Raw genomic sequence first — 13571 nt, 5'->3', positions numbered from 1 at the left:
TTATTCCCAGGATTCCTTTAAGTACCAAAACTTCTACATTTAAATTAATTGAAACAAAACAAAATTAAAAATCCAGTTCCTTAATTGAACTTGCCACATTTCAAGTGCTCAATAATCACGTATGGCTATTGGAATACCACACAAGCCAGCCCAGATTCACAGAACATTTTCATCATCAAAGAAAGTTCTATTGAACTGATCTGCCCCAGACCCAGCTAATAACCTTCCATTTTTCTGAAGCACCTAGGATCAGGGATTGTTTTCTTTTGTGTGTGTGTTTTGTTTTTGTTTGTTTTCTACATGCAGCCATAAGAATCTTAACGGGAGGCATCACAGTAACTTTCTGGAGATCCTATAAAGGGTTTCTGGGTACTCTCAAGGGTACTAAGTCTTGGAGTTAATGTCAATTCAAAACTTAAAGTTTACTGACATCACTCCTGGACTCCTCCTGGGTCACAGAATCATGGCATTTCAGAACTTGGAAAAAACCTCAGAAATACCTAATTAAATTTCCTCGTTTTTATACATGAAGAAATTAAGACCCAGAAAGCTTGTAACTTGCTTTTGTTTCTGAACAGTACTTACATTTGGTTTAATAGGTTATTTAAGACAAGATAAATAAGATACCAACAAAATGTAATATACAACACAACTAGGCAAATCCCACGATTACACAAGAAACCAGGCATGCCGCTTAAATATTTATTTACTCACCAAGCTGTTACTACACCAACTCCTTCCTACTCCCCACCCCCATCTCTTTCTTTTCCACTTATTGTGTAAGGTAGATTCACCATGGTTACTATTGTTTTCAACAACATAGTTCCCCATATCTAAAAGGCACAGAAGACATTCTGTACTTTCAAATCAGGGAGCAAATACATTTTTATTGTACTTTTTACTTTTCACTAGAACCTTTATGTTCAAATCTGCCACATGCTTAGTCATCTGTACAGATTGAAATCTGGATAGCTGGAGATGTTTTTATTCAGTTGCTTTCAAACAAACAGTAACCAAACATCATGTAAAATACGTGGACTAAAATGTCCTACTTATGCATCAATAGATTTAAACTTGCTAAAGCAAGTTCTCTTGGCATCTTCATAAAGCAACATGTTCTTTCTATCCTTCAAAACACAAATCCAAATGCTGACAGTACACAAGCATTCTGACGCTCTACCATACTCGCTGTCTCACGCCTGACGGCAGTGAAATCAGTAATCATCCACCCAGCAGAGAGAATTTACAGGTTGCTTTCAGGTAAATATAGAATTCAATATTCATGTAATATTAATTTTGACATGAAGGCTCATTTTTAAACAATTCTCATTCTGTACTTGCTTTCCTGAAGTCAAGTGCTGCCAAGGGTTGGAGGAGTTGATGACCTCCCAGCCGTCCTTCCCATTAACGATAATGTTCTCCCCGCATGCAGATCTACATCTAACATGACTAGTCCGTAAAGAAATGGGGTCAAATGGTTACAACCCCCGCACATATCAAATCACTGCAGACCCCTACTTTTGTACAGCTTTTCCTTCTTAAATGTAGACAAGCAAAGATTTCCCCTACTTATATCACATCACATAACTTGTAAAAAAATAATACACATTTTGAAGAATTAACCAAGACTACTTCCGTTTCCCTTCCCTTTCAAACACCAGAGTGTGTGTGCGTATGTGCATATACAAATATATATATATATATATATATACATGTTCCACAACCTCTTCTAACACATAGGGATGTTGGCCATTCCTATCTCGGGGAAACACCTCTCCCAAGATCGTCAAGCATGACCCATAAAGTCAACAAGGGGCAGTCGTGAACTTAGTGGCTGTTCTTTGAATCCTGCCATTAATCAGTGGTAGCATGAATCACAGAAAAGCAGTCCGGGGACCACAGACCAAAGACCTGCAGTCTTTCAACAAAGGCTTTGGCAGATAACTTACACAACAAAAACAAAAAAGCAAAACAGCATAAATTCCAATAACTAAATCGCATGGCTAAGGCACACGCTTTTTAGAGAAAATGTGCTAAAGCCAGTACATATATCTGAAAGCAAATGAACACAAATGCCAACCACAGTCCTGGCATGGCTTCCACACAGACACCCAACTCCTCTGAAATACCCGCACACACCATGGAGGGGATCACAAATGAGTTAGGTCATAAAGTCTGTACCTGGAAATATTTACTATACTAGTAAGTTACCAAGAAGGTAGAAAAATCGTGGTGTCTTATGAACGGAAGCTATCGAGCTGATTATTTCAATAGAAGTTTAACTTTATTAACCACTGATTAAAAAACAAAAACTTCCTTACATAGCTGAAGGGGCTCCATAACCAAATTCATGGCATCTTCATTCTGAAATGGAACTCCAATTACTACTACACACTACTCTAGGTGGCAGAATTTTGCCAAAGGTTCATTTTAACCATTACTCCAATACTGATTAGTTACACTAAAGCTGTAAAAAATTAAGTAGAAGAGATTCAGCCTTGGCAGCCCCAGTCAGTGATGGCAGGCCCTCGAGGGAGAATCTGGAGGCCTACATATGGAACCTGGTCCTTTAACAAGGTTTGAGTAAGTGGGTCAGCTGTCACGTGTGACAGAGTTCAGCCTCTTGAAGGAGAGTGCATTAGCTGCAGCAGGCCAGGATCAGTTTTCGACAGCTGGGACTTGAATGTTTAGGCTTTTAAAAGTCGTCGATAATTTCTTTTCTAGTGTAAAACATATATATTTTTTTATCAGATTTTAAGTTGTACACAGGGGGGAAAAGTATGTGTGTGTAATATTAAAATATCTTTTAAAATAAGGGGGAAAATGTACTTTAAGGCTATATTTACTAAACATTTAATATTTAAAGATCAAATAAAAAGGTCATTCTCAAGTCTAGCAACTGCGGGGTGAAAAAAACAGCTACTAGCAGAAATACCTTAGGTAATTTATCTTGTTTTAGCGAAGTTTAAAATTTTTGGAACAGCCATCAGCTTCACATCTCTGACTACTTTCAACATATTTAAATATACGGACTTAAGCGTTAGAAACACAACTGAAAAGTCACACTCTTTTTCTACGCTCCTTTTAACGTGTACACTTAGTACTGCACCAACAGAGGAAAGAAAGATAAGTCTTCAGGAAGAGTCGATGTTGAGCTTTTCTTCTTGACAGAGATCTTGTTTTGAAAGTATTCAGCATGGAAACATGAGTTCCTGATCAAAACAGTGGGAAGGCCCTTTAACTTTGTTAGATACACAGTCCAGCTCTCAGCTGAAGTGAGAAGCTCAGATGACCTGGGCTGCCTCCTCATCAAATGCCCAGTCTTCTGCTGAAAGCACCCTCATCATTCTACATGCAGGGCAACAAAGGTGCTCACCGTGTCAATTAGCACACGCACACAATTATTTTTTTGCCTTAACTGATGTGGGAAAAGTGCCTAAATGGATTTTCAGTAAATCTGTCCAAGGACAAACTGTAAAGGTATTTTGCTAATCAACGGTTGGTAATAAGTTCTACACAATCTCAAAAAATGCTGATGGTTTGAAACCACAGTTTCCAACAGCCCTCTTCCTGCTGCCTCGTTTCCCTCCTTGCCCCGGACTGCTGAAATCAGACAGGCTGAGGAGACGGTCACCTTCAAGAAAGCCCTTTGCCCTGCCAGGCAACCCAAGTGGAATCTAATATAAAAATAGGAGTCTAAGGAATCCAGGGAGAGCAGAGCACGTTGTGAGCCAGAGCGCAGCCGGCCAGCCAGGCGGAAGAGGTGATGGAAGCTGAAGGCTCCCTCTGGAGGAGCTGGAGAAGGGCCCTCTCCCACCACGGCGGTCGGTTCAACTCTCCACGACAACGGCCGCTGTCACACTGAAAACCAGGGAGCAGATTATTGGGTGCTGCAGAGTCACAGGTAAAGGACATTAATCTTCTACTTTTTTACATGTCTTAGTTTATATATAAAAGCCATTTATTTTACTGAGGTAAAATAATTGGTACCCCCGCCAAAAAGATTGCAAGGCTATCAATACAGAATACTAAATGTGAAATTAATACCACTTAACGTCAACACAGGATACCAACTACGACATCAATCACTCTCATGTCATGTCAATTTTCAGGCACCCTGAGGTCAAACAAATTCATAGATGACAATAATTTTTAAAAAAAGAAGAAGAAGAGAAGAAGGAGATGATATCAAAAGAGTGCTACCAAAAGCGGAAACAAAGTTAAGGAGTTTACAGGAGTCAAAAGCACGCTAGTTACAATGGCATGATGATGTCTATGAGGCAGTAAAAATATTATTTGTATATTTTAAAAAATAAAGGAAGCAGCTGTGTAAACATTTTAGCTTTTTTTCCCCCAAAAAAATGTTTATACACTTTCCTGAGGATAGAAATAATCCAAGCTGAGGCAATGTTTTATCCCATTAGAACACGCACACACAGTATCACATACAGTAGAATGTCTTGTATCCCAAAGTAGAATGTCTTCTTTCCCTTTTTGATTTGAGGCATTTCCTCCCAACTTGGCTACCAGAAGGAAATCCTGAAAGTGAGGGTCATCAACAAACATCTGTCATTCTGCAACGTGCATGATAAAAGGAAAAAAAGCTCTTACTTTTTTCTAGAAAAAGAAAAATGACATGGGAATGCTATCTTTTGTAAACCATTATAAATTTCATGCCAATTTGATTAAAAAGATACATCTACACTGAAATACACTTAAAAGTAAAATTACAACAAAAATACCTCCAATCTAGAGCATGCATTTTTATTTGGCATATTTCCTTCATCTTGATATCAGTATTGTGGTTGCATAGCTGTAATCATGGTTCCCTTATAATTTTCTATTCTGCATTTTCACTTAACATTTTATTATAAACATTTCTATATGCTCCACATATTTACAGTTATAATTTCATCAAGAATTCCAATTTTTTTCTCCCATTGTAGCTAAACCTTCAATGAGCAACCTCATGCAACACAGCTCCTTTTCTCAGTTGAATTATTTCTTCCTCATGAGTCAAAGGTTGTAAATAATTTCTTAGTAACTATAATGCCTCATTGCTTTACAGAATATTCCTACCCATTTACAATATCCAGAGTGGTGAAGTAGAACAAAATATCCAGAAATTATTTCAGTATTGAGACAACCCTGGGGTCAATTTTTAAAATGCTTTTTTTTTCCACTTTTTAGAATTAATTAAATAATGCATGCTTTTAGATAAACTTCAAACATGTATCTGCCAGAGTCAAAGTAAAGTTAATACTGTCCCAACTCCTAAAACCCATTCTCTGATGTGAGCACTGTTAACAATTTGGTGTGTAACTTTTCACACTTTTGTATATATAAGCGTATACATAGTATATGTAAAATTTCTAAACTTTTCTTACATTTTACAACACTAAATGTCTCCCTACCTTCAAATATGAGCTCATAACATGACTTCTATAATATGACTGTCTCTTTCAAATATCACTTGATTCCAGTTATACACTCAGTTTAGCAACATCATTAAGTACTGTGCCAATTCTTGGTTAACTGCCACTCATGAATAACCTAAAACAGAAGACAATCCTCAAATTACTTTAAACACTGGTGTGTGTGTGTGTCAGAATTACCTTGCTAATTATGTTTAAGACCACTACTAAAGTGGGCTTGCATGCCCTAAGATCATGTTGCTGGGGTGGTACAAAGAAGCATTTAGGAAGCAAGCTGACCTGACATCAGAAATGTGTCACCCACACGTGGCTAACCAAGACTGTATAATACCAACATTGTACCCAGCAAGACAAAAGTGACCTACAGTTTTAAAAGAGATGAGTGACATACAGTTAAAAGTCAAAAAAAGTTCATGGGGTTGCCAGGAAGAAGCTAGCAAAAATCTTGGAAATAGTGGTTTCTCTAAAGGGTCTAACTGTGCTCCTAATTTGATCAAGCCATAACACACCCTCTGTAAGGAACATTGTTTTTATCATCTCTGTAGCAGTCTGACTCTTTCTGGTACAGTCCTAGGAGCTTCCTTTGGCAAGCCCTGCCTCTCCTGTCATCAGCCATACAATCAAGGTGGAATTGCCACCCAAATTAAACCACCCCTTTTGCATTTGCTGTCCCATGGCTCTGTTTTATTTTTAAGAATACTTATCAGTCTCTGGTATTTTCTTATTTACTTACTCACTTACCACATCTTCCCTTCAAGAATGTAACCTTGAGAAAGTAAGGGAATTGTCTCTTCATTCTTCATTCACGTCAACGAATTATTTATTGAGCACTTCAACAAGCTGGACAAAGGGCACAGAGTAGTGACCAAAACAGGCAAAAATGCATGCCCCAGTGAAGCCCACATTCCAACAAGGAGAGAGAGACAATCCACTACAAGAGTAAAATACACGGAGGGTTAGGAGGTCACGTCTGCTGTGGAGAAAGAGAAAACAAGGAAGGGAGGTAGAGAGTGCCCGGGTGCGAGTGAAGGGGCACAGCTGCACTGCAAACACCATCTCCAGCACCTACAAAAGAACATGCGGGCAGTTGATAAAGCCTGGCTCGAGGGATGGGGCCAGACCGGCAACAGCCAAACAGCACATCCCCACTCCCTGGATTCAGTGAGTGGTTCTGAGATGTGCACATAACAAGATCAGAGTCACTCAGATGCAAAAGACCTTGGGGCAGGCAAGCTCCACAGTTATCTGGAGTTGCGAACAAGGGTTAGGGCTACTGTAGCCATCCTGCAATCATGAGAAGAAAGCCGCCACAGTAGGAAGGCGGAGCCCAAGACAGCAAACAACCAGCACTGGTCACATCATTTGACTGTCTAGTTCCAACCCTATCTGAAGATCGGCACCTTGACTGAGCTATTCAGTTACGTAGGGCAGTAAGAGCATCTAAATCAACTAGGTCAGCTCTTCCATGTGAGGTAAAACAACTTTCTGCTTCACTTTCACCAACAGGTGCTTTCCTGGGGCCATTTCCTCATTTGGAAAAGTCAGTTACTGCTGTAGTGGCATTTAATGCACTCCGAGCTGGATTTCCTATTCCTTGCAATCTAATGAGCCAGTGCCCACACGCATTCCAGTTTATCACATAAACCTAACACAAACTGTCTTCCCCAGCACACGTCATGCTCATCACTATGACCCTGTTTAGGTTTGGAATACTTCCTCTACCTTCTTCTCCCAGCCTCAACTCCCTACCAATCCATATCCTACTTCTCCATCTCTTTCACAAAGCTTCACCTGGTAATCAATTCATTATTCATTCAGTCATTAAATCCAACATATGTTTAGCTGGCACCGACAGACAGTGAGCATAAGGAGACTAACAAGGCACAGTCCTTGTTCTCAAGCATATTTCCAAAAGGAAGGGAAATACTCGAATAAGAGCTGCAGAAGCAGATGCAGGCTAACAGCTGCTTGAACAGAGTGACATGTAGGAGCCAATGGGAGTGTGAAGGGAGGGGTGATCAGCTATGTTTCTCAGACGCCCCACAACTTCCCTCACCCCCTCTAGACCCACTGACAGTATGGACTTACTGTCCTGTATACAAACGGCCCCCACCATGGGAGTCATCTCGTCTTTAAACGTTCTTCTAAGGTCTGGAGGGCAGGAACTATGTCCAATCCTTCTTTTATATCTTCCCAACTTTCTAGAATATAATACAGAATAAGCCTCCAATAAATGTTTATTAAATTCAAATATGGGTATTTTGTACTCAAACTTTTGAAAAAGACCATAGATGCTATTTCTAGCCCTAGTTATGTTTCATTGCTTTTTGACAGACTACTAATTTTCTCTTATCTGTTCTGACAGCTGAAAGCGTACCAGAACTGCTCATCCCGAACTCCACCAGGATAGGCGCCTCTTCCCAGGGCATCGCCACGTGGCTTCCAAATCAGCCTCTTCTTTGTGGGTCGAAATAACTTCCTGCTTTGCCTTCACTAACAGGAGTTCTCTTAGGAGCCAAGGACATAATTACTTTACAGCGTTTCACTTTTGAGCACCATATGCAGAAGCCACTACACTGTGGCAATGAATTAGAGAATTTCTACTGCCACAATACTTCTTAATCAGGCTGTTCTCAATTTGGAAAAGAATTTTACAAGAGTGATGAACTAAGTGGAATTAAGTATAGCTTTTAGTCCTCACAACAGAGCAAACAACCAAAAAACAAAGGGAGGGAGAGCGAGCGACACAATATGCTCCTAAACAAAATTTTACGAATTCTTAAGAGCTGATGTGATTCAAATGGAAAAAATATATATATATTTTTCTCATATGGTGAATAGTGAATCTAGTTTGGATTGAAGTGTTTTTCCATATAGTAATCTCATCTATCAGATCATAAAACTTAAATATTTTTAAAATGTTTTTCCAGATCTATGTGGTCATTCACAGGCTATCACTTGTAAGTTTCACAGGACAGGATGCTAGCCATACTGCCCAAATCTCCTCCACTCTTTCAAAATGTTATAGGACTAAGGTCCTGGTACTATACCAGTGACCCCCATCCCTAGTTATGATAATAAAAAGTGTCTCCAGATATTGCCTCCCCCACCGCCGCCACACTGGGAACCACTAGGGCAATAACATCACAATAATTTAACTAATTATCTAGGGTCTCAGAATACAAAGCATCTGTCATACACAAGGTAAGACCACGGCACCAACAGGCAATTACTTAAGGGAAAGAGCTACTTATCGGAAAGAATATTCACTCATTTGTTAGTGGCTTAAAAGCCTTTATGAATAATCAATTAGTTTTATCAAAATAGGCATCTATTTTCTAATTTGTACATAAAGCATACACAGGTGGAAAACCTCAAACAGGTGCTCTAAGACTATTAAGGAATTCTAAATAACTCTTCCTGAACAGTTCTGGAAATTTCCTTTTGGAAAACTGGACACCCTCATTCAAAATCTCCTTGTAGATCTCATGATTTAAGACCACATCTACACAGAATAAAACAAAATGGAAGTTTGGCAATTCTTTTGATATGATTACTTTGCTTCAAACTTTTTTCTTGGGGTCTAAATTATACCTTTTTGCTGTCAACACTAACAAATTTAACCAGATAATTAGCAAATCTACAAATGACTTTTTGCCTTGTAGGCATTATCTAATGTAATGATTTAAAGATGTTTCCATCTCTTTCCATGAGTCCTCTTAACTGGTTCTGAATCCTAAAGGAAAGTGTGAAAAGAAAATCACTCAAATTCTGCAGGTCTAACACTAGAGAGTAGCATCTTCCTCTTTGATGGACCAGACCCAGCATCTTATGAACTTCAGACAAACTTCTTTGCAATTGTATGGCCTCAAGAATGGTTCCTTCTCATAGAGTCTTCCTTTCTAACAGATTTGAAAACAGGCAAAGATGTTTTTTCAATTTCTTCTTAACAAATGTAATATGTCTTTCAAACAAAATGTGTCAAGAGGAGAGAGATATTGACCATTTAACCTCAAAAAAACAAAATTATGCATTTTAAAGATGTTTTTACATGGTAACATGAGAATAATTTCCAAATTTTAAGAATTACCAACCTTGCTAAAGTGGGTAATTTGCTCAAATAAAATTCAATTGATTTCAATTAAAGTAACATTTAAATCATCTTAAATTCTATTTGTGTCTCATTCACAGTGGAAAATAGGAGATAAACATTATCTATAGGCTAGTATGTTTGTTTCTACAATTAAATATAGGCATTACATATATGCAAATTTTTAGGTTTAGTATTCACCTAGAATCTAACACAGTCTGCTTTTCTCCCAGTGCCTACTTTTGTTCATTTTACTGCTCCTTAACAGCTTGTATGAGAAAGCTAAAGAGGAATAAAAGGAAGATGAATGAACTATTTCATTAAACTCCAGGTTTTGATAAACCAGTTCATCTTCTTTTTTTGCTTTAAGTTAAACCCTTCCAAAATAATTAGGAGGTAATCAGGATAATATGTACGTTCTCTCTTTAAAGATGAAATTCCACATGTCCCTATTATTCCTATAGATTCTGGTGACTATGTCATTTTATTCATGGTTTTAGTCACAGTCTTATTTTCCTGAGGGTTTCAACTTGATTGCTCTGTTTGTTTCCCAGTAACTTTTTTTTAAATAAGGGAGAGCATTTCTGAAGTTTATTTATTATTGCAGACATATGCAGAAATTTACATTTATGCATAGGTGAGTACCACTGGTAAAGTAAACAATCATCTATCTAAAAGTCAGGAGACAAAACTACTGCTCAAGTTGGTCACTGACTCGTAGTGAGACACTGCTAAGTCACTGAACTTGTCCTTAACGGGCCTTCTGCAACACAAGCCTGCAATCAAGCCATGGTAAAAATGTTCTGAAGTTATATAAGAATATATGATATAACAATATATTTAAAATGCTGAGAGCTTCTTTAGAAAAATTTTAATATTTGCACAATTGGATACAATATCATTCTAGGAATTTATAAAGTTCATATCAAGATATCACTGGTTCAGAGGGAAATCAAATAATACATAATGACAAAACAGGAAATATTTATACACTGCTGTCTTCCTCATTTCCTCTTACTGTCAGTGAGGTTTGCTTGGCTTCTGTCAATGACACTAGCGAGTGACAAGTTCCCTGAGCCTCCCTAATCTTCTCTAATCTAATTCTTTTAGAGTTGCAATGGGATACATTCCAGATAATAAATACTATCTATTTTAGCACAGTGACTAACACATAGTAAGTTCAAGAGTAACTATAAGCTTCCATTTCAAAATGAAGGGCCCAAGGCATGGAGCAAAGCACACCATCATCACACTCATTTACCATGTCCTAAGTGATTACTGTATGGACATCAGGAACTGGCTTTGTAATACAGGTCACTGCTTAACTTAGCCAGGATAACATCAGCAGATCTATGCAGGCTGACGGAAGCTGACCCAAGGTCTTTTAAGAACCATACAGTCTGACTATGCAGGGGGCATACTGGCCGATTGCCTCGGTTGCCAGGAAGGAGAACTCACTGGGTGAGCAGCCCTGGGAAAGGGCCGGCCAGGCCAGCCTCCACACACAGCACCAGCTGTTAGCAGGAAACTCTGAACGTAATCTACCATGACAGAAGCTGTTACAGGCTTTTGCCCCTGTCGTTCTGTGCAGGAACACTGGTCTGGGCAATGAGGATAACCTAAATCTCAGACACTGAAGATGTGCTACATACTATGTTAGTCATTCTTAAGTAAAATCATGAAGGTAGTTTTGTTTGATTGGTTTTTCATGCCTTATCATAATGTTTTGATTATAGCTCCCTTTGTTTGAATAGTTCAGCTGTTTTTACTTTTATCTCCACCATTTCAGGAGAGAGAGCACACTGCGGATGCAAAGTACCAGGAACCAGACAGCCAGCTCTTAAAGGAACTGGCTCTGCTCAGACTACTTGTGTGCCAGGGGAAATGCCTGCTGGGCTTTCTCGGCAGGGACAGGCCAGTGCCAACGAATGATTCCAGAGGTTCCTCTCAGCTCCAAAAACCTAGGTTCTCGTATTTCCCCCCAGGTCTAAGAACCCGCACAAGCCCATAGGTCTCACAGCTCCTTCTACGCCAGCATCACAGAAAGGTGCTCCCCGAGACAGGTTCAAGAGTCCCTAAGGTGCAACCCAGTCATTCAGCACCATGAACCCTCGTGGACTGGACCGAGGCAGAGAAACCTTCATTCAAGGTCATCTGACAACTGGCTGTCAGTAACTACACTGAGCAGCAGTTTGGTTTTTTTTTAATAAATTTTACGTATCATAATTCTATAGTTTTGTCCTCCGACTCTGAAATGCTGGAGGACAGGGACTTCTTTTTTGTATCTTAATACCCAACTGTAACAGCCATGTAGTAAGCATGGATAAGTGATACAGAGTAAATGATTTATAATTTCTATTACGAAACGTCTAACTTGTTTTCATCAGGTCATAAGCATTAGTAGACAAAGATATATTTATACTACTGTCTCCCTTGATCATCAAGCACTGGCATCCTGCACATTCTTACAGCTACTTTACAGGCATTCTTGCAACACACTGTCATAGAATACCTGTATGTGCCTAGCCCCACGCTGGGTGCTAGGATTGCAAAGTCGATTAAGACAATGGTCTCTGCCCTCCAGGCACGTTGTCTACTAAGGAGGAGGAAAAATGTAAAGTAAAAAGGCAAATAACAGACTAACACGCTGACTGCTATTTCAGGGAGAAAAATAATTTGGGCCATAAGGACAAATAGGATAAAATATTACCAACATTATTTAACAGAGACAAACTAAGATTAGTGCACATACATATTAAACATTTCAAGCTGTCAAGTCAAACTACCCATATAAATACTTTGTATCCAAAAGATGTGAATCACAGTAACATTGTAAAATATGTTTAGCCAGAAACATAGATTTGGATCAAAGATTGGCAAAGTCTCACATCTCAGCTTAGGTTTTCCTGACACATAAAGGACAAAGATCAGATCAAAAACATAAACTGTGATGACAATCTACCAGGGAAAAAGCATCAGTGTTACCACAGTGACAAAACAATTTTTTGTAATTACTTTTTAATTTTTTAAATCACTTTATGCCACATAAGATATTATTTCATGTAGAAGTCTTAAATGTTATTCCAGAATGTACCATATATCCACCTCCCCAAAGGTAACGTAATTCTGAGTCATCTCTGTACCAAGAATAACATTGTTTCTATCACTATTCACCGAAACTTGAGTGTAAAAGAAGAGAAAAAGTAAGGGGAAAAACGCATTAAACTGTTTCCTAAGACTGAGATACTTTTAGTTTGAGACATAGGATTTTACTTTAAAACATTTCAAAGGTCCTAGACAGAGGTCACCATCATTCATCACAAAGAGAATCACCTCAAATGCCAACATGGTAAACATATCTATACACACTCTCATCTATAAACTTACATATACACATACATACATTTATATAGAAAATGTCTCAAATATATATATAAGAACAAACTCTGATGACATATAAAGCAAGCATTCATGCCTTGAAATGTCCAAAACGTACTGAGACTACAAAGCTCAATTCATTGAATATCAAAAACAACATGACACTCACTGCCTGTTACATAGTAGGGCCTCCCTACTCAAGTGCTTCCAATGAAATTAGTGTATGGGTCACCCAATGCTCTGGATCATTCCTCACACAACTAATGCAATAACCATGCTCACTTCTGGAAAAAGTAATCCTGCTCAGGTTTTTAAAGGATGGTTTACATATTTAAAAAATTATCTTGTACTTTTACATATACCTAATGATTTGGTGCTTACTTCAAATAACTTTCTATTTTTTAAAAAAAAATACATATATTTTTTAATTTTTTTTTTTGCTGAGTAAGATTTGCCCTGAGCTAACATCCATGCCAATATTCCTGTGTTTTTTAGTATGTGGGGCACCAGCACAGCATGGCCACTAACAGAGCAGTATAGGTCCATGACCAGGAACCAAACCCGGGCTGCTGAAGCAGAGTGCGCTGAACTTAACCACTAGGCCACCACAGCTGGCCTCTATATACATATATATATATATTTTAATTATATATAAACTCAAAGGAAAT

General features: G+C 38.5%; 1 protein-coding gene across 12 annotated transcripts in view; it reads right to left on the bottom strand.

The window, feature by feature from the left end:
* Window positions 1–13571, bottom strand: part of PPP3CA (protein phosphatase 3 catalytic subunit alpha) — a 287898-nt gene that overhangs the window by 234243 nt on the left and 40084 nt on the right. The gene's annotated exons all lie outside the window — the stretch shown is intronic.

Source organism: Equus przewalskii, chromosome 3, assembly GCF_037783145.1.
Source record: "Equus przewalskii isolate Varuska chromosome 3, EquPr2, whole genome shotgun sequence".
Classification (NCBI taxonomy): domain Eukaryota; kingdom Metazoa; phylum Chordata; class Mammalia; order Perissodactyla; family Equidae; genus Equus; species Equus przewalskii.
The sequence above is the reverse complement of the archived record's forward strand: the minus strand, read 5'-3'. Positions and strand labels throughout refer to the sequence as shown.